Below are 18,152 nucleotides of genomic sequence, written 5' to 3'. Positions count from 1 at the left end.
GGCGATTCCTCCTCCTGTGTGGCTGGTACGGTCTTTGCGGGTGATCTTATAGTCTTCAGGGATGGCAATGGTGATGTCTGGTGCGGAGGAAGCATTCATCCATGTTTCCGTAAGGAAGGCGATGTCCGGGGAAATGGTGTCTAGTAGATTCCATAGGTCAATGGCATGCCTATGGACCGATCGGGTGTTGAGAAGGATGCATTGTAGGTGGTTGGGGTCGGGAATCTGTGGTGTGGACGTAGCAGAGATGTTGTCGGTGCCGCTGAATTTGCAGGAGTAGCAGGAGAAAGGTCCATGAGTGTGTCCAGGAGCGGCTTGGACGCAGTTGGGGGCGCGACCGGGGTTGAGGGCTAGGAGGGTGGCGGCATCGTAGGTGATGCGGGAGGGCAGCGCAGCGCGAGGGGCAGGGGGTCTGGCGCTGGGCGCGGTCCAGGCGCGGACGGGCTTACCTTTGGCGCACCTTCGGCGCGGGTTGGGCGCGGGCGCTGCGCGCGGGAACTACTGTCATATATGGATAGCGGAGGGGGAGGGGCGAGGGCGGCTCAGCTGGGAGGCGTGGCGGGCTCAGGGGAACACAACAACAGCAGGATCAAAATGGAGGGGAGGTCAGAGCAGGGCGCCGGGGGAAATCACACACAACAATGCAATCAAAGCAATGTAAGCGCTGTGGGATAATAGCGCTATGAAATTACGAAGCTTACTAAAAATGGAGCTATGCAGATATCACAACTTGGTTACAATGCAGCAATACGATACCACGCTGTGAGGAGCAGCGAGGGGAGCGATCACTCAAGGCGGAAGCAGCGAGTGAATCACAGCGCTGCGAGGTTTGGGGAATGCTTTTGGGTGCTTGTGGGAGGGCGGCTCAGCTGGGAGGCGTGGCGGGCTCAGGGGAACACAACAACAGCAGGATCAAAATGGAGGGGAGGTCAGAGCAGGGCGCCGGGGGAAATCACACACAACAATGCAATCAAAGCAATGTAAGCGCTGTGGGATAATAGCGCTATGAAATTACGAAGCTTACTAAAAATGGAGCTATGCAGATATCACAACTTGGTTACAATGCAGCAATACGATACCACGCTGTGAGGAGCAGTGAGGGGAGCGATCACTCAAGGCGGAAGCAGCGAGTGAATCACAGCGCTGCGAGGTTTGGGGAATGCTTTTGGGTGCTTGTGGGAGGGCGGCTCAGCTGGGAGGCGTGGCGGGCTCAGGGGAACACAACAACAGCAGGATCAAAATGGAGGGGAGGTCAGAGCAGGGCGCCGGGGGAAATCACACACAACAATGCAATCAAAGCAATGTAAGCGCTGTGGGATAATAGCGCTATGAAATTACGAAGCTTACTAAAAATGGAGCTATGCAGATATCACAACTTGGTTACAATGCAGCAATACGATACAACGCTGTGAGGAGCAGCGAGGGGAGCGATCACTCAAGGCGGAAGCAGCGAGTGAATCACAGCGCTGCGAGGTTTGGGGAATGCTTTTGGGTGCTTGTGGGAGGGCGGCTCAGCTGGGAGGCGTGGCGGGCTCAGGGGAACACAACAACAGCAGGATCAAAATGGAGGGGAGGTCAGAGCAGGGCGCCGGGGGAAATCACACACAACAATGCAATCAAAGCAATGTAAGCGCTGTGGGATAATAGCGCTATGAAATTACGAAGCTTACTAAAAATGGAGCTATGCAGATATCACAACTTGGTTACAATGCAGCAATACGATACCACGCTGTGAGGAGCAGCGAGGGGAGCGATCACTCAAGGCGGAAGCAGCGAGTGAATCACAGCGCTGCGAGGTTTGGGGAATGCTTTTGGGTGCTTGTGGGAGGGCGGCTCAGCTGGGAGGCGTGGCGGGCTCAGGGGAACACAACAACAGCAGGATCAAAATGGAGGGGAGGTCAGAGCAGGGCGCCGGGGGAAATCACACACAACAATGCAATCAAAGCAATGTAAGCGCTGTGGGATAATAACGCTATGAAATTACGAAGCTTACTAAAAATGGAGCTATGCAGATATCACAACTTGGTTACAATGCAGCAATACGATACCACGCTGTGAGGAGCAGCGAGGGGAGCGATCACTCAAGGCGGAAGCAGCGAGTGAATCACAGCGCTGCGAGGTTTGGGGAATGCTTTTGGGTGCTTGTGGGAGGGCGGCTCAGCTGGGAGGCGTGGCGGGCTCAGGGGAACACAACAACAGCAGGATCAAAATGGAGGGGAGGTCAGAGCAGGGCGCCGGGGGAAATCACACACAACAATGCAATCAAAGCAATGTAAGCGCTGTGGGATAATAGCGCTATGAAATTACGAAGCTTACTAAAAATGGAGCTATGCAGATATCACAACTTGGTTACAATGCAGCAATACGATACCACGCTGTGAGGAGCAGCGAGGGGAGCGATCACTCAAGGCGGAAGCAGCGAGTGAAATGTTGACGAAGATACTGGCGGAGAGGTTGGCGGCGGTGGTGCCCACACTGGTACACAGCGATCAAAACGGCTTTGTGCCTAAACGTAGTACCTCTCTTAATTTGCGCAGGTATTTCCGAGTAGCGGCAGACAGCGTCCAGCGCTGGCACAGAGCAGGCTGCCTGGTCTTGGACCTGGAGAAGGCATTCGATTGTCTGGAGTGTGGATATCTGGTGACGACGCTGTCAGATTTCGGACTGGGTCTAGGCTTTCTCCAGCTTGCGGCTCTTCTGTCTAAGGGCCCTACGGTGCGAGTGCGAACTGGTCCGTACATCTCTGACCCCATCTCGGTTGGCTGAGGTACTAGGCAGGCCTGCCCACTGTCACCCCTCCTGTTTGTGCTCGCGATGAAGCCGCTGGCGGCGATGCTTCGCAAGGAGCTGGCAGATGGCATCCCGCTGGGAGATGCGACACATCAAGTGTCCCTTTATGTGGATGACCTCCTGGTGTTTGTTAGGGACGTGTCTTCTATCCCAGTGAGGCTGGAACGCATCCTGTCCAATTTCGCGCAGCTCTCAGGGCTTCGAGTGAATGCAGCTAAATCCTGCCTATATGCATTCGGGGATGACACTCAGGACCCCGCTTCTCATCTAGACGGAGTACGAGTGCAGTGGCAGTTGGACACCTTTCACTATTTAGGAGTCAAGATATATCGCTGCACGGCGGATCTGGTGGAGGGTAACCTGGGGAGAGCCGTAAATGCGATCAGGGCTCAAATGACCTTCTGGAGCACACTTGCCCTCTTGGTCACCGGCCGAATAGCACTGGTAAAAATGGTAGTGCTGCCTCGACTGCTGTATTATTTTGCTAATCTGCCACTATACGTTCCGGCGTCCTTCTTTGCGAGTTTCACACGCTCTCTCCGGGACTTCGTATGGGGAACGGCACGTCACAGGGTCGCGCTGCCCAAACTGTGTCTCCCCGTCGGCCAGGGTGGGCTTGCAATGGCATGCTTTGAACACTACTATCTTGCAGCGCAATTACAATGGGTGGCCCGCTGGCTGGCAGACAGAGGCCGTGAGGATACGGCAACGGCAGAGGACCCTCCGCTGGCGCTGGCCAAAATACTTTGGCTTTTTCACCCGACGACGGGTGAAGTGCGACCCAAGCCCCTGCTATTAGTGGTGGCCTGCAAATGCTATCGCAGACGTCTCCGGCTTACCAACGCCAGGATCCCGTACGCGCCAGCTATACCCTTGGAGGGCTCCCCTTGTGGACGGGGAGTACTTGGGCCTGTGGAGCTGAGGGTCTGGCATGCAGCTGATATCCACACTTTAGAGGACCTCTACCATGATGGAGGCCTTCTGCCGTACACGACGCTGGCGGAGGAGGCTGGGCTAGCTCCGGCCCAGTTTCTCCGCCATCGGGCTCTGGTGGAGGCGCTGGCAGACCACTGGGGAGACCTACGGGAGGAGCTGGAACAGCACCTAGTGGTGCAATATCTTCATGTCATGGGACGTGGGAGCCACCTGATTAAATGGTTTGCCCCGGCCTTGCGAACGCAGGCGGCGCTGAGCCTGGGGCCACTGCGTGAGAAGTGGGAGGTAGACCTTGCCCGCCCTCTGACTGACAAAGAATGTGAGAGGGTGCTACAGGGACCGAGGAGGGTGCCTAGGAATATGAGATTCCGCAAGATACAATTCTTCATCATCCATAGGGCATACCTCACGCCGGCTGCCATTACTAGGTATTTCCATCGCGTGGACGCATGCTGTCCCCGTTGTACGGAAGTTGATGCTGATCTAATCCACATGATGTGGGTTTGCCCGGCACTGGACACATACTGACGGACGATACAGGAGGTACTACACAGGTGCACAGGACAGGAACTCCCCTCTGAGTGGACTACTTACCTGCTGCACCTCTTCCATAGACCATCCCCGGCTAAAGTTGACTCTCGATTTGCAGACCTGGGGATCATAGTGGCAAAGCGACTTATCACCAAGCGCTGTAAGGCGGACACTGCACCACATGTACGGGCTTTGCGCGGCTCTTTCTCAGTCTGGGCTAAGGCGGAGGAGGTGGCACTTCGGCGGGAGGAAACACTGGGCCTTCGGATAACGCCTATCGCAACCCAATGGGGGGAGATGCTGCGGGCCCTTCTGCAGTCAGAGGGGGCAACCCCGGAGGATGATGGCGGTGAACTGCAGGAGCTGCGTTAGGAAGTAGGGGACTGTCTTGCCTGACGGGGGGTCCCGACGCTGGGTATTGCTACTTTGACACAGACGATGATGCATGGCGCTGCATAGATTGTAGTAGGTAGGACACTCCTGGAGGCAGGGGCCGGGGGTAGGGACCCAGCAGGAGAGGGGTTGGGCAGGGACGGGCGCATGGAGTCGTGTTAAGAGCTGCTGTTGGATGTTGTTTTGGTTGCTAAGCTGTGGAGTAGACAGCTCCTCAGTTGCGGACTGGGGCGTTTATTAATGGTTGATTATCTGTTTGCTGGTGCACCTGGAAAAATACACATTTGGCGATAGACACGGTGATGCGTTAAACTCCATACGTGATAAGACTGCACACCCGCATGCAGAGGTCATTTTCCTCACAATCCTCAAGGTTTCTCGCCTGGGGCAATGCTGCGAGCCACGCAATTGGTACTGGATGTTAGGATTACATATGATGTGTTATGAGACTTTACCATGTGGTATATGTAACTATGCTCTCAGCTCGCCTGAAATGTATTGTATGATTCCGGTTGCAAACTCAAACAGATTTCTAAATAAATGAGAGTAAGCCTACACAATATGTGTGTAAGGGGGCACCCTCGTCACTCCACTGTGTGACCAGCAGTGGATGATTGCCCCATCGTTGTTATGCGTCACACCTGCAAGTACTTTGGGCATGTGACTTCCCTCATATCTCTCGACAATGAAGTCACAAAGGGCAAACACTGAGTGGACAAACTCTTTCAGCCTTCCATCGGCAGCCCAAGACAGGCGCTCAAGAGCTAATAGGTTAGTTAGACATTGTAACCAGAACATGTGCCCTGGATATGCCATTTCCCCTCACTGTGATGTGATCCCCGGCCTGTCTGCCAGCAAAGCTGTGACTATTTCCCTAGCCCTGAGGGATGTCATTGAGAAGGCCTTTTGCTGTGAGAGGCCAAGGAGAGTGTGCTCTGTTGCTCCGGGCATTGCTATGTCGCACCCTGTCTCTATGTCATCGAAGGACTCACCACAATATATCTACAATTTTTGACAATGCCAGAGTAAGTGCACGAGTGTACCAGTCATCCTGCAGCCCTGACAGCATGCAATCTGGCTGGCTGTTATACCAGACATGTAGTTGCACGTGTGTGTGACAACAATGAGAGCAAAGCTTGTAGGGGGTTCCAGTCCCCACTACACTGTGCACAGTCTGGTGTGCGCAATACAGAATATGTTCCTATTCCTTGACTTATGTTGCCCTCCGCAGATACATTTCAATAAAACAAGGCACTTTTGTGCACTGACCACTCTGAGTGGTGATGGGCATTTTGTCCAGCTCCAATATAGGGAATGTTTGTCCTCATTACACACTGACCACTTTGCATGTGACGTAACCAACGTTGAGGCACGTGACCCTGTGTATTTTTGGGAATTCTGAATACACAAGAGCATTGTGGTAATCCTAATCCTGGATGGGCCACAGACATGGCAAATTCCCTTCCAGGTCAAAGTTAGACCCTATGCTCTTGCAGCCCAGTGTTTAGCCGGAATGTAAGATGGCTGATTCCTGACCCGGGGGCAAGTCTATTTAGTCCACGCTGTAGTTTGTTGGCGAGGGCAACGAGGCCCACCCCTTCCATACTGGCACCCTGTCCAAGACATGGTGGGTGAGCGCCCTAACCGGCAAAGAGTCAAAGCCCCAGGGCCAGGGCTTATGGGCTAGCCACCTTTAGATTCAGATATTTTTCACCACCACAGCCTGGCCCATGATGTTCTGTAGCTTCTCCCATAGCAGCCTATTGCATTCAACTATGTATCAGGGGCATGTGGCTTGTTAGTAGCCACCAATGAGGTGGAATCCCAGGCAGCCTTTCATTTGTGGCCATGTCAACTGCACATGTGGGAGGCAAGTCCGCTTGCCCTCCCTGACAGACTTAGTTATGATGGCTTGCAATTGTGTGAGTGCACGGTGGTGGGACACCATGTGTCCAAATTGACATACATTTAAAATGCGGGGAGTACTCAACATTTACCTTCCTGCTAAGGCGGGAAAACATGTGAGGGTCAGTTTTGAGCAGGAGTCAAGCGCCTTATCCGTCTCATCCAATGTTGTGGGATATTTTATCATCGCTGTACAGGCATGGGTCAGAGCAAGTAGTAGGGCCAGGTACTGTGTATCCCACTGCACACAACAGAATTGGCGATTTGGTTCATTACCCAACACTTCCTCAGGGGTATACTCAGACTACATTTTATGTTCAATGACAGTCAATGCCAAAAATGGCATGTAACATTACTCATCCCCACATCTATGTGTGATTTCACAGACAATCTTTGCAACAAGTGATGTGAATTGTAGTGGTATTACTCCCCTGGGTTGGTCTGTAGGTGTGGTTATGTGTGCATATTGACCCGACAATAAGGGTGGCCATGATGTGCCCTACTCACACATGCAGCTCCAAGAGCACTGTGGGGGAGTGGGAGTGCAGCTCCAAGTCATCCAAATAGACATGTCTTGTAGTTCCGCATGTTAGCATGCTGGGTGTGAGGTTGGGTGATTTTGACTTTCATATCATCCATGGCTTTGCTTGTGGCGTAAGGGTCTGCTCTCCCTCTGCCTTGTGATTTGCCGATCATGGTGGAGTCTGCAAGGGCAAGGTTGTCAGAGCAGTTGTTCCTCTTGGGGATGCTGAGGTTGACTCTGTCATGGATGTCTTTGTGGCTGATGATGTGTGGTGATTGGAATATGTGTGTGGAGTTTTTAGCTTAATTTCTCCTTGTTGTTGCTAGATTGGATGTTCTGTGTGTGTTGCATCTTGTGTTTGGCATGTGTGTTTCTGAAGACAGGTGTGTCTGCCGCTTTCAGGCTGTGATATAACTTGTGTAGTGGCGTTTTGTGTCTCCCTGCGTGGACTTTGTTGCAGTAGTCCAGCCTGGTGTGGATGGGTGCCTTTTTGGAAATTATTATACTTCCTGGGATTATACGTTGGGATGGATTAGGTTGGGTCTGTAGGCAGCTGGAGCATGCACTGGAGTAGATCTTGCTGGGCAGGATGATGTTGGACTTGGGATGATGGCAAACTTGCGTGCATGGTCTGTCAGTGATGGGGGCTCACACGGGCTGTCATCCACCAGCGTTTGTCCCTTGCGGATGTGGATGGATTGGAGATGAGGAGGTCAGTCTTCTCACAGTTAATCTTTATTCCGAGGTGTGTCATCCAATCTGCTAGTTCCCACATTCATTCCTGGGAGATGCCTTTTGTGTCTTCAGCGTTATTCTTGAGGGGGAGGATGTGCTGTGTGTTGTCTGTGTGGTGTGATATGCTTACCACGAGCTGTCTAGCAGTGGCAGTGAGTGGGGACATGTGCATTTATCCAAACGTGTGTGTTAGTGACGCTCCATGTTGTACTCCAGGAGGGGCCTTTTCCTTTTATCACCTTGTGGTGGTGTCTGGCATGTGTTGTGTGGTGGGTGAGAGGGTGTTTGTGGCTGCATGGAGGTGTAGTAGGATGTGTTGTCCACAATGTGACACATGTCAAGTGGCATGCATATTTAAGCATTGTCAGCATGGTGTAAGTTATTGGTGCTGTGCTTGATACACAAACAAGACTGGGAGTGGTCCATGATGGAGTTCTCTTCAAGGTAGCCAGTCATCTGGGTGTTCATGTGTCTCTCAGTGACTTTGTCCACCACGGGGTGCAGGGAGATGGTCAGATAGTTCATCTTGTCTGTTGGCTCATACTTCAAATGTGCAGCTTATTTGAAAGTAGAGACCGGTCTACACGGTCTTCCAGAAGGTGTCCAGAGATGGTGTGCATGTGACCTCTGCTGGAGGCTCATTCAATGCATGCAGATACATATTTTCATGCTTGGCACCATTCAACACCCTATTTTCAGATTTGTAAAACATTCCATGGACAATGTTCAGATTTGTCAAGAAACTTTAACAACAAATTGGCCATGAAATTCATCATTTTGCACTTACAACCACATGAGATTTGCTTTTTGACTGATGTGTACACCCTGTGAATCATGGTTGGCATGCATTGTGAGACAAGCATTGAGGAATTCTGTGCCAGATTTAACTGCTTGTTAAATCAAGTAGTGCACAATTGACACCCTGTTGAGTCTCTGTGATGCAGGTAATACACCACAGGATTGTCATTTTGGACTCTTACTTGCTATTATTGTACAATGGTAACATTTCATTGTGATATACTGATGCAGGAAAATGACTGGCAGACAGGGTATGTCTGTTGAGTTTGTTTATTGTCACAAACCCTTCTAGAGGCAAATTTTCATATACATATATTGCTTTTTGTCAGTCACAAAGTGATGTGCTCAAGTGAAATAATTGTTTATTATCCTGTCCCTCCGGGCAATGCCAGCAGCATTGGCAGTGTTATGTGGGCCACCTCGTTGATCTTCTTCATCATCTTGGTCATCGGCCGGTGCTACAGGCACTTCGATCCAGGGAGCATTTGTGCGGACACAAATGTTATGCAATACACAACATGCTATTATTATTTTGTTGACCATTTCTGGGCTGTACAGAAGTTTGCCACCTGTAATGTCCAGGCACCGGAAACGTGACTTGAGCACGCCAAATGTTCGCTCCACGATCCCACGTGTGCGTCGATGTGCAGCATTGTACTGCCTCTCTGCCTGGGTGGTGGGGTTTCTAATTGGTGTCATCATCCACGGGCATAGAGCATATCCTTGATCACCTATGGGATGGAATAGGGAGATGTGTACATGATTCATTAGGCATACGATGTTGGCGGTGTTGACATATTTAACTATTGTTATTTTTGATATAGTTTGACTTAGGTTGGACATGTGTTGCTTCTGGCTATTTAGGGGCATCAATGCATAGTACATTGTCTCAGTGTTGTTTCTCCAACCATCCTTTTTGCAGATGCTTGCTGCACGGTTGCATGTGTGTCACTACAAGTGTCCAAAATGGGAATGATGCCTGCTGAATAACCAATGACACCGACAGGCAGTCTGGCTCTCCTAACATCTAGCCATAGCAGTGATCCTGACTTGTTGCAGTCACCGCCATGTGAATGTTCAGATGACTTCAGCCACAGATGGCACAGCTGACGTTCAGACATGCATCTCATGCTGATGGTAGACCTGTGACACCACACAAGCCACGCAATTGTGTGTCCCAAGGTAACACGGAGTAACAGACCACAGCCACCTCACCTGCAGGGCCCAATGGGGACTGTGAAGGTTGGCACACACCATCAACACTGACTTGTGACACCACGTGGACTTACTGGCCTGCGTCATCTGTCACTAGCAGGGCATTAGATTCACATGACACAACTTCTCACACTCATTCTCACTATGTGGTTTCTTCGACAAGATCAGACTGTCCACACACTTCCCCACGCTGATACACATGGCATGGCTCACCTTTGCACACTTCTTAGCATTTGTAATGGATTTGCCTTTGACAGGTCAATGACTACACACAAGTGGCGACAACATACACATCCACTTACTCATCCTGCAACCACATGACACACCATATGACAGTCTTGAGGCAGGGAAATATTTGTGGCAGAGTGAGAGAGGAGATGCTACTAAACACCATCAACTGCAGCATCCAACAACACTGCAGTCAACAGCAATGGCACAGTATGGTGGTTTAATGACACAATTTCCGCCCTATGCATGCCAATTTTCCACACTCTGCAATTCCTACAATCAATGTGCTTTCTTACAACCTTGGTCACAACAGACCGCATAATTGACACACTGATTGTACATGTGTGAGTACTTGTGAAACGTTGGCTCACCCTTATAGGTCACCGTGAAGATAGTACTGCAACATGATCATCTTCATCAAACATGTGACCACACACCGTACTGGTATACCCGTCCTGATGACTTTAATGAGGTACATGGATAGCCAGGTACTGTGGGTTACTCTACACCATGGGTACTCACATACTTTCTCTCTGGTCCCAATTTTGCTGTGTGGTGTGTCCCTGTGGCACACAGGTGGGTGCAGGGTCAGTGGGGAAGGGTGCAAGGCTAGTGAGTAAGGGAACTGCCATGTGGTTGGACACAGACCCCTGGTGCGCACACCCTTGGTCACTGAGCCACCAGAACTGGCATACACACATCTCTCTCTCTCACTCTCTCTGTCTCTCTCTCTCTCTCTCTGCCTCCCTCTTTCTGTCTCCCTCCCCCACTCTGTCTCTCCCTTCCTTGCTCTGTCTCTCCCTCCCTCAGTCTCCCTCCCTCGGTTGCCCTCCCTCGGTCGCCCTCATCACTCTGTCTCCCTCCCTGTGACTCTCAGCCTCTCTCTCCCTTTGTCATCTTCTGTCACCTCTTCCCCGGCAGCCTGGCCTGGGACAGCTTCCTGGGCACACACACATCCATAGCACAGTACATCACAGGTATTTCATGGTGCATTTACTTGTTGACTAATTTTTGTTGTGTTTCACCTCTTGGTGCACATGCAACTCCACTCTGTCTATTGCTGGACTCGCACAGCCACCGTGGGGCGTGGCATCTCATAGTCTGCGCTGTTGCCGCAGTGTTTGGTGCAGTCTTGTGAAATCAGCAGACATGGCACACAGGTACAATATTGGCAACGAACACAGCCAAACAAGACAGTCTTGGCAGGCCGCTGGCAGCACGTGTGCCATCCAGTGAGTTGCCATGCTCTACACAGTGGAGCCTGTATACCTCATCCTCGTACACCTTACATCAACTTGTGGCCATCCATTTTGTGCCCCCCCCCCCTTCAGGACCTAGACAATGTATTAGCATTCTCCCTCTAGATGGATCAATATGATAGTGTATTTTTGGGTGTGTGGCTTGGCGAGACAACATGGCGGACGTGTGCTGAGCGAGCTCCGTCCGGGCCGCCAAATATCCTTCATTTATCATGCCTACCCCCGCATATGAGCGACTGCCACGACATCACTGCAGCACCAGGACCTACGCACTGTCACCCTGTGTGATTTTGGCTCGCCGACTGTAGCGGGCGATGGAGTGCTGGAGCATCAGCCAGTGTGAGGTCTCGAGGGGGCGCAGCCTGGCTGCCGGAGCTGAGGCCGGGACATCGCGCCTGAGCCTGCGGGCAGTGACTGATTTGCAGGGGGCGGCCTTGGACCCGTTTGTTGCTGCGGATAGTGGAGGGATGCACCCTGGGAAGGGCTGTGAGTCCGCGGCTGCTAGCGGGTGATTGTCCGCTGCTCCGGGTAACAGCCCGTGGTAGGTGCCTGACTTGGAGGCCCGGCGGATAGATCGGGACGCGACGGTGAGGAGATACGCTGGGGTGCAGCACCTGTGACTAGAGATCATGTCCCTTGTCCGCTGAGACACATCCGCCCCCGTTGTGTTTTGGCGGTGAGTGCATTGGCGGCAGTGTAGGCCGGTAGTGAGGGCCGCCGGTCGCTGCAGTGAGACTGGTGCATGCTCCCCTTGCAGTTCCCCCTCCCCCTATATGCCAGCCAGGGATTGGCGGCGCAATCGAGCCGCGTGAAGGGTGACAGAGTGAGCGGCGGGAAGCCACGGAGACGGCGGGGGAGTCACCAGACCCGGCTGGGTCCCCAGCAGCTACGTGCCTTCTTCCATCCCTCCTGAATCCAGCCGGGCCTGGGGGATTTTCTACATCAGCAGCATTTCTGTCTGCGTGGGCGCTTCCCGGGTTCTTGAAGCCGGTGTTTACTGTCTTGGCCACTGAGACACACTCTCCCCCTATTGCTTTGGCGGTGAGTGCCTTGGCAGCAGTATAGGACGGTAGTGAGGGCGGGCAGTCGCTGCGGTAAGACTGGGCCTGCTCCCCTCACAGTTCCCCCTCCAGGCAGCACCGTTCGTGCCGAACTGGGTCCCGGACAAACGTGCGGTGACTGCTGGCGCCCCGCCTACGCCGCTCACACGGCGGCCTTGCCCTGAGGGAAGGCGAAGAGAGGGGAGATAGGCCGCATCCGTACGGCCAGAGAAGCTTGCGCAGGTACTCTGTCCCAGAGGCCGAGGTCTGGCTGGAGGTGCAACTTGGGTGCAGAGATTGGGCTGCCCACCTGACGTTTGAAGAGGTGGCAGGATGGGCCAATCAGAATTATCAGAAGACGCACACGGAGCTCATAGGCTGCTAAGTAACATTGGAGACTGGAAGGCGATGCGGAAGTGCTTAAGGTGACGCACTGCGGGGTCCCTACAGGAGACGAGGTGGAAGGTGTCAGCTCCGTTGGTGTCGCTAGCGATGGGGCCTCGTTTTTGGATCCGGCGAGGGGAAGAGAGATTGCAGGCATTGAGTTAATGCCAACACCTGGAGAAGCGCACAGGTGGGGAGACCTTGCAGCCCTCTGGAGAGTAGGTGACATAAGAGGCGGGAGTCCCGGGGGAGCGGAGCAACGCCAGTTTGCCAGGGCTGAGAGGACAGCCACCTCGCATGGAGTTTGTATGCCAGAATGAGATATCGGAGGCTGGGTGACGACGTGAGAATACTTAGGATGTCACACTATGAATCCCACTTTTTGTGAAATCCTTGAGATGGAAATGTGACTTTTGGCGGGTTCCAAGAAGCACTCTTTGTTCTGGGAACAGGTACGCTCTGCTGTGTTCTTGACCGGTACTATAGGGTTCCCATCACTCACCATTTTGCAGTTGCTCTTACTCCTCATCCTTGTCAGACATTGGAGTGGTGGATACCCCCTTGCCCGGAGGGGGAGCTTGTCCCGCAGCGAGTCAGTAACCCTCGGACGGTAAGAGCACGACAAACAACAGACATGGGGACGCACAGTGCACGGCAGACGGGTCCCACTCTTGAACGTGATGTAAGGAGAGGGACGCAGGACTCTAAGGACATGGAGGCTGATCAACCGGATACTTTTTCACAAGGGCAATTTGAAACCCTCCTTGCAGCCATCAAAGACAGTGAGGATAACTTACACCAAGACATTGCAACGGTCTCGGTGGCGCTGGGCCCTCTGAGAGCTGAACATGCAAAGCTCTCAGATAGGGTGAAGCAGGTGGAGGGATCACTGTAGACTGTGGTACCGATACAGCAGGGGCTGCAAGGGCAGGTGGGGGACCTATTCCAGAGAGTTCTGCTACTGGAAAAGAGAGCAGAGGATGTGGAAGGGAAGGACCATAGTAGTAACATTCGAGTGGTGGGACTGGCGGAAGGTGAAGTAGGCACGGATATGGTGGCTTACTTAGAAGACTGGCTCCAGAGGGTGGTGGCGCAGCAGGGCCTCTCCACATTTTACACCCTTGAACGAGCGCACCGAGTGCCAGCACGTCCGCCTGCCCCTGGTCGGCCTCCACGGACGGTGGTGGCTAAGTTGCTGCACTTCAGAGCCAGAGACCTTTTGCTGAGGAGAGCACGAGCAGAGGGCCCCTTTGCAGTAAGCAACAGCAAAGTGACGCTATTCCCTGATTACACCTTGGAGGTACAAAGAGGGAGAGCCTCGTTCTTTGAAGTGAAGAAGGCCCTAAGGGAATAAGGCGTTCAGTAGGCCTTACTGTTCCCTGCTTGTCTAAAAATTAGGATGGAGTTAAAGACTCTTCTGTAGGTACCCACACACAGCTTGGGAATGGTTGGAGACGTATCGGGCGGGTGGCTCCCCTCACTCGACCTCAAGACACCAAACAATGGGACAGATACATGCAGGGAAACGTTTGCGACAACGAAGGCGCCGGACAACTGTTCAGGAACCCAGGCCAAGACATCTGGCTGCACAGCGCGCTGCAATTCTGGAGACGGTGAGCACAGTGATGCAGTCCAGAGACTCTCCCTCTGAAACGGACTCGGAGGCTAAGTATGGGGAGGAGGACATAGACTCAGAGAGCTCGCAGGCTACCAGTGGGGTCCCACCGTCGGTGACACCGCAGACTGCTGATGACTTGTAGGCGGTTATTGTAGGAGAGGGTGTAGATCATGATCACTTTTATGGTGCAGTGGGGGTTGGCCTTGCTACAGGGGGAAGCGGTAGAACACTGCGGGAGGTATAGCCTGACGGTGAAGCATTGTCCTGCGGGGGAGTGGCTTTCTGGGGGTGAGACTGGGATTGGAAGGGGGTCCTGGGTTAATTGTGAGGTTAGTCGCCGGTTGGCGGGCTATGTTGGTAGACGTCACTGATCTTGCCACGCACCCACAGCAGGTCTGAGGGTGGTTTCCTCTAGTCCTTTGTATACTTAGCCTTTGTAGCGTGGTGAGATGCATCACCATGGGTTCTGTTGCTAGTTTTGTGTGGTTGTCCGTTGGCAATCCGCTCTTGGGCTGGGGAGTATTAGATATGGGGGTTGTTTGCTTACACCAGGGCCACAGAAATGGTTTCAAGTGTGGAGCGGGGGGGGGAGCACAATATTGCAGAATGGCGATGGCAGGTGGTAAGGCTGAGCACTTCCAACTGGTGACCTGGAATGTTTGAGGGATGGGATCACCGATGAAACGCTATCAGGTACTGTCCTATGTTCTGCGTAGAGGGGCGCAGGTGGTAATGCAGCAGAAAACGCATATGGCGGAGGAGGAGATGGCACGTCTGGATAGGCGCTGGCAGGGACAGCTGTATGCTACTACGTATTCGGCTTGATCCAGGGGGGTCCGGATTTTGATCAAACCGGGGATTCCCTTTAGGCTCTTTAGGCAAAGGATCAATCAGGAAGGGAGATACGTGATAATTACAGTTAGTTTGGGAGGCAGAGTGGTGACATTGGTGAATGTTTATAGCCCGAATAGAGATCAGCTTTCCTTTATGTCTGACCTCTCAGGGGTCCTGGCCAACTTACCACATACAGATCTGATAATAGGGGGGGACTTTAATAGCATAGCTGATGTGCACTGTGATAGATCAACACACCCGCTCAATGGGACTCCAGTTGACACAACAGCTAGAGGGTTGAGAGCATGGGCCCAGGGATGGGACTTAAGGGATGTTTGGAGGCTACATGATCCCGGGACGCGTGGCTACTCCTATTACTCGTATTGATAGGATCTGCATACCCGACTAGACATGTTTTGGTGCTCTTCATCCCTGTCCTCCTTACTTTCTGCTACTGAGTATCTGGGTCCATCACTATCAGACCACAGCCCATTTATTATGAGGTTGACTCCACTTCGGGAGCGGACTCTGATTCCCATCTGGCGCCTTAGTCCTATATTGCTGGAAGATTAAGGATTTCAACACAATGTTGCTGAATGCTTGACAGACTACTTCCACATTAATGAATGTACAGCTAGTTCTCGACTAGTAGAGTGGGAGGCGTGCAAGTTGGTGGTGAGGGGTTTCTGCTTAGGGAAGACAGTTGGAACAAGAAGTTTGGTAACACAGCAGTTGGAAGAGATAGAAGGCCGGATACTCCAGGCAGATAACTAAGCGGCAGAGGGGGGGGCAAACAGGGGACAGACTTGTGGAGCTGAGGAGGCAGTATCATCACGCCTGGGACCAACAGAGGGCCATAGACTGGCAGGCGCATCACGCTGCCCAGCATGCAGAAGGAGGAAGGGCAAGTACACTACTTGCGTGGCTGTTTAGGCCGGAGGGCAGGGGGTCCCCCATGAGCAGTGTTACGGATCTTACAGGCCAGATACTACCCTCTCCATGTGATATCAATGGAGACTTCCGGATGTACTATGAGGCCTTATACGATGACCCTGACCCTTGGGAAGTTGCATCAATGCAGCGGTACCCGGAGAGTCAAGTTTTCGTGCAGCTGGACCGTACCGATCAGACACAACTGGCTGCTCGGCTGGGGGTAGGAGCTATCAAAGAATCGATAAGAGAGAGATGGCGAAGGGGAAGACACCCGGGCCGGATGGCCTGCCTGCAGAGTTCAATGCTACGTATATGGATGTACTGGCTCCTCAATTAGAACAGGTTTATGCTCTGTCCCTGTGAGCTGGACTTTTACCTCCCTCAATTAGGGAAGCATTGGTGATTCCCCTCCCGAAAACCAAATCAGTTCAGGTCCCACTATCCGATTTGCAACCAATTTCCATGTTGAATATGGATTTTAAGATCCTGAGTAAGGCCTTCGCGTTGAGACTTCTTCCCCATATGCGGCAACTGGTACACACGGACCAATGTGGCTTTATTCGAACTCGCTCAACGTCAAGTAATTAGAGACGTCTTCATCATGTGATGTTCCACCCCTCCCTTGGCAATTTCCCTGATGCCGTTGTGATCACCATAGACCTGGCAATGGCTTTTGATTCCCTCCGGTGGGACTTTCTATTTGCAGTTATGATGGAGATGCAGCTGGGAGACGGCTGGTTGCAATGGATTAAGCTCCTCTACAGGAGCCCAAGTGCACAAGTACAGACAGGAGGCACCATCTCGTCCCCCTACCCCATCTATAGGGGGACTAGGCAGGGATGCCCGTTATCCCCATTAATCTTTGCACTCGCCATGGAACCTCTGGCCACTCGTATATGGAGGGAGGCGGAGGGAGTGGGGATACCGATGGAGGGAGATAATCATATCATTTCCTTGTACGCGGACGATGTCCTGATTTATTTGAGAGACGGCACTACGGGAGTCCGGATGATCATGGACTTGTTTGAATGATTTGCTGTCTTTTCAGGCCTACGAGTGAATACACTGTCGACCTTTGTCTTCCCAATTAGGCCTAGCATGCCTCGACCTGTGACAATGCCAAGCAAATTGGTATGGGCACAGGTTTCCAGTAAATACCTCGGTATTCCGATGTACCACACACAGATGGATATGTTCAAGGGGAATCTGGGGGCTCCTTTAAGAAACCTCAGGTGCATGGTCACATTTTGGCGCTCACTACAGTTGCCCCTTATGGGCCGCCTGGCACTTTCTTAAATGGTGATGCTCCCCCGGTTGTTCTATCATTTTGTGAACCTTCCAGTGCCAGTCCCCAGGCCTTTGTTTCAGACGTTGGATTAACTCCTGCGTTCTCTTATGTGGGATGGTGTCCGGAACTGGGCATCGTTGCAAACATTGAGGCTGCCGTTGGCTTCTGGAGGACTCGGAGCCCCGGCTTTCAAAGGGTACTATCTGGCGGCACAGCTGCAGTGGCTGACTCGCTGGTTGTACGGTAGAGCCAATGACACTATATCACTACCGATGGGGATGGCTCCAGCTAGATTATATCCTCAACTTTTGGATGGGCGCCAATTGATACTACCTATGGGGGTGCTGCTTTCCGTGGCGGTGAAATGCTGGGTCCACTGTGTGACACGCTCCCGTGGCCAAACACGGTATGCTCCAGGTATCCCCCTCACTGGTGTCCCGCAGGCGGGAAGAGGACCACCGCTTACCCACCGACAATTGACTGTGTGGTATGGGGTGGGGATACACACCATTGGGGATTGTTATAGGGATGGGGAATTCCTGGAATACCATGTGCTCCCGGCGGGACAGTTCCTGATTTACCATGGGCTAAGATGGCCCATAGTTGAGTTATGGGGACCCCACACTACTGAACTGGGTCCACACTCGGCACTGGGAGCAGTGGCAACTTTGGGCTCGGCGGGCCACCTGATCAGATGGCTATACTTGGCAATACGGGGTTTGACGCCAGAAAACTTGGGAGG

At 52.6% G+C, this 18,152-nt stretch overlaps 1 long non-coding RNA gene across 2 annotated transcripts in view; it reads right to left on the bottom strand.

Annotated features, from left to right (window-relative positions):
- LOC146861807 (uncharacterized) overlaps window positions 1-18,152 on the bottom strand; it is an 85,178-nt gene that overhangs the window by 14,178 nt on the left and 52,848 nt on the right. The window contains exon 4 of one of the 2 annotated variants that reach the window (XR_014978340.1): window positions 8,875-9,342. The exons of the other annotated variant lie outside the window; for it this stretch is intronic. This is a non-coding gene — a long non-coding RNA (uncharacterized LOC146861807). Of the gene's footprint in view, window positions 1-8,874; window positions 9,343-18,152 lie in introns of those variants that run through there. 2 annotated transcript variants of the gene reach the window in all.

Source organism: Triturus cristatus, chromosome 2_2 (assembly GCF_964204655.1).
Source record: "Triturus cristatus chromosome 2_2, aTriCri1.1, whole genome shotgun sequence".
Taxonomy (NCBI): Eukaryota; Metazoa; Chordata; class Amphibia; order Caudata; family Salamandridae; genus Triturus; species Triturus cristatus.
The sequence above is the reverse complement of the archived record's forward strand: the minus strand, read 5'-3'. Positions and strand labels throughout refer to the sequence as shown.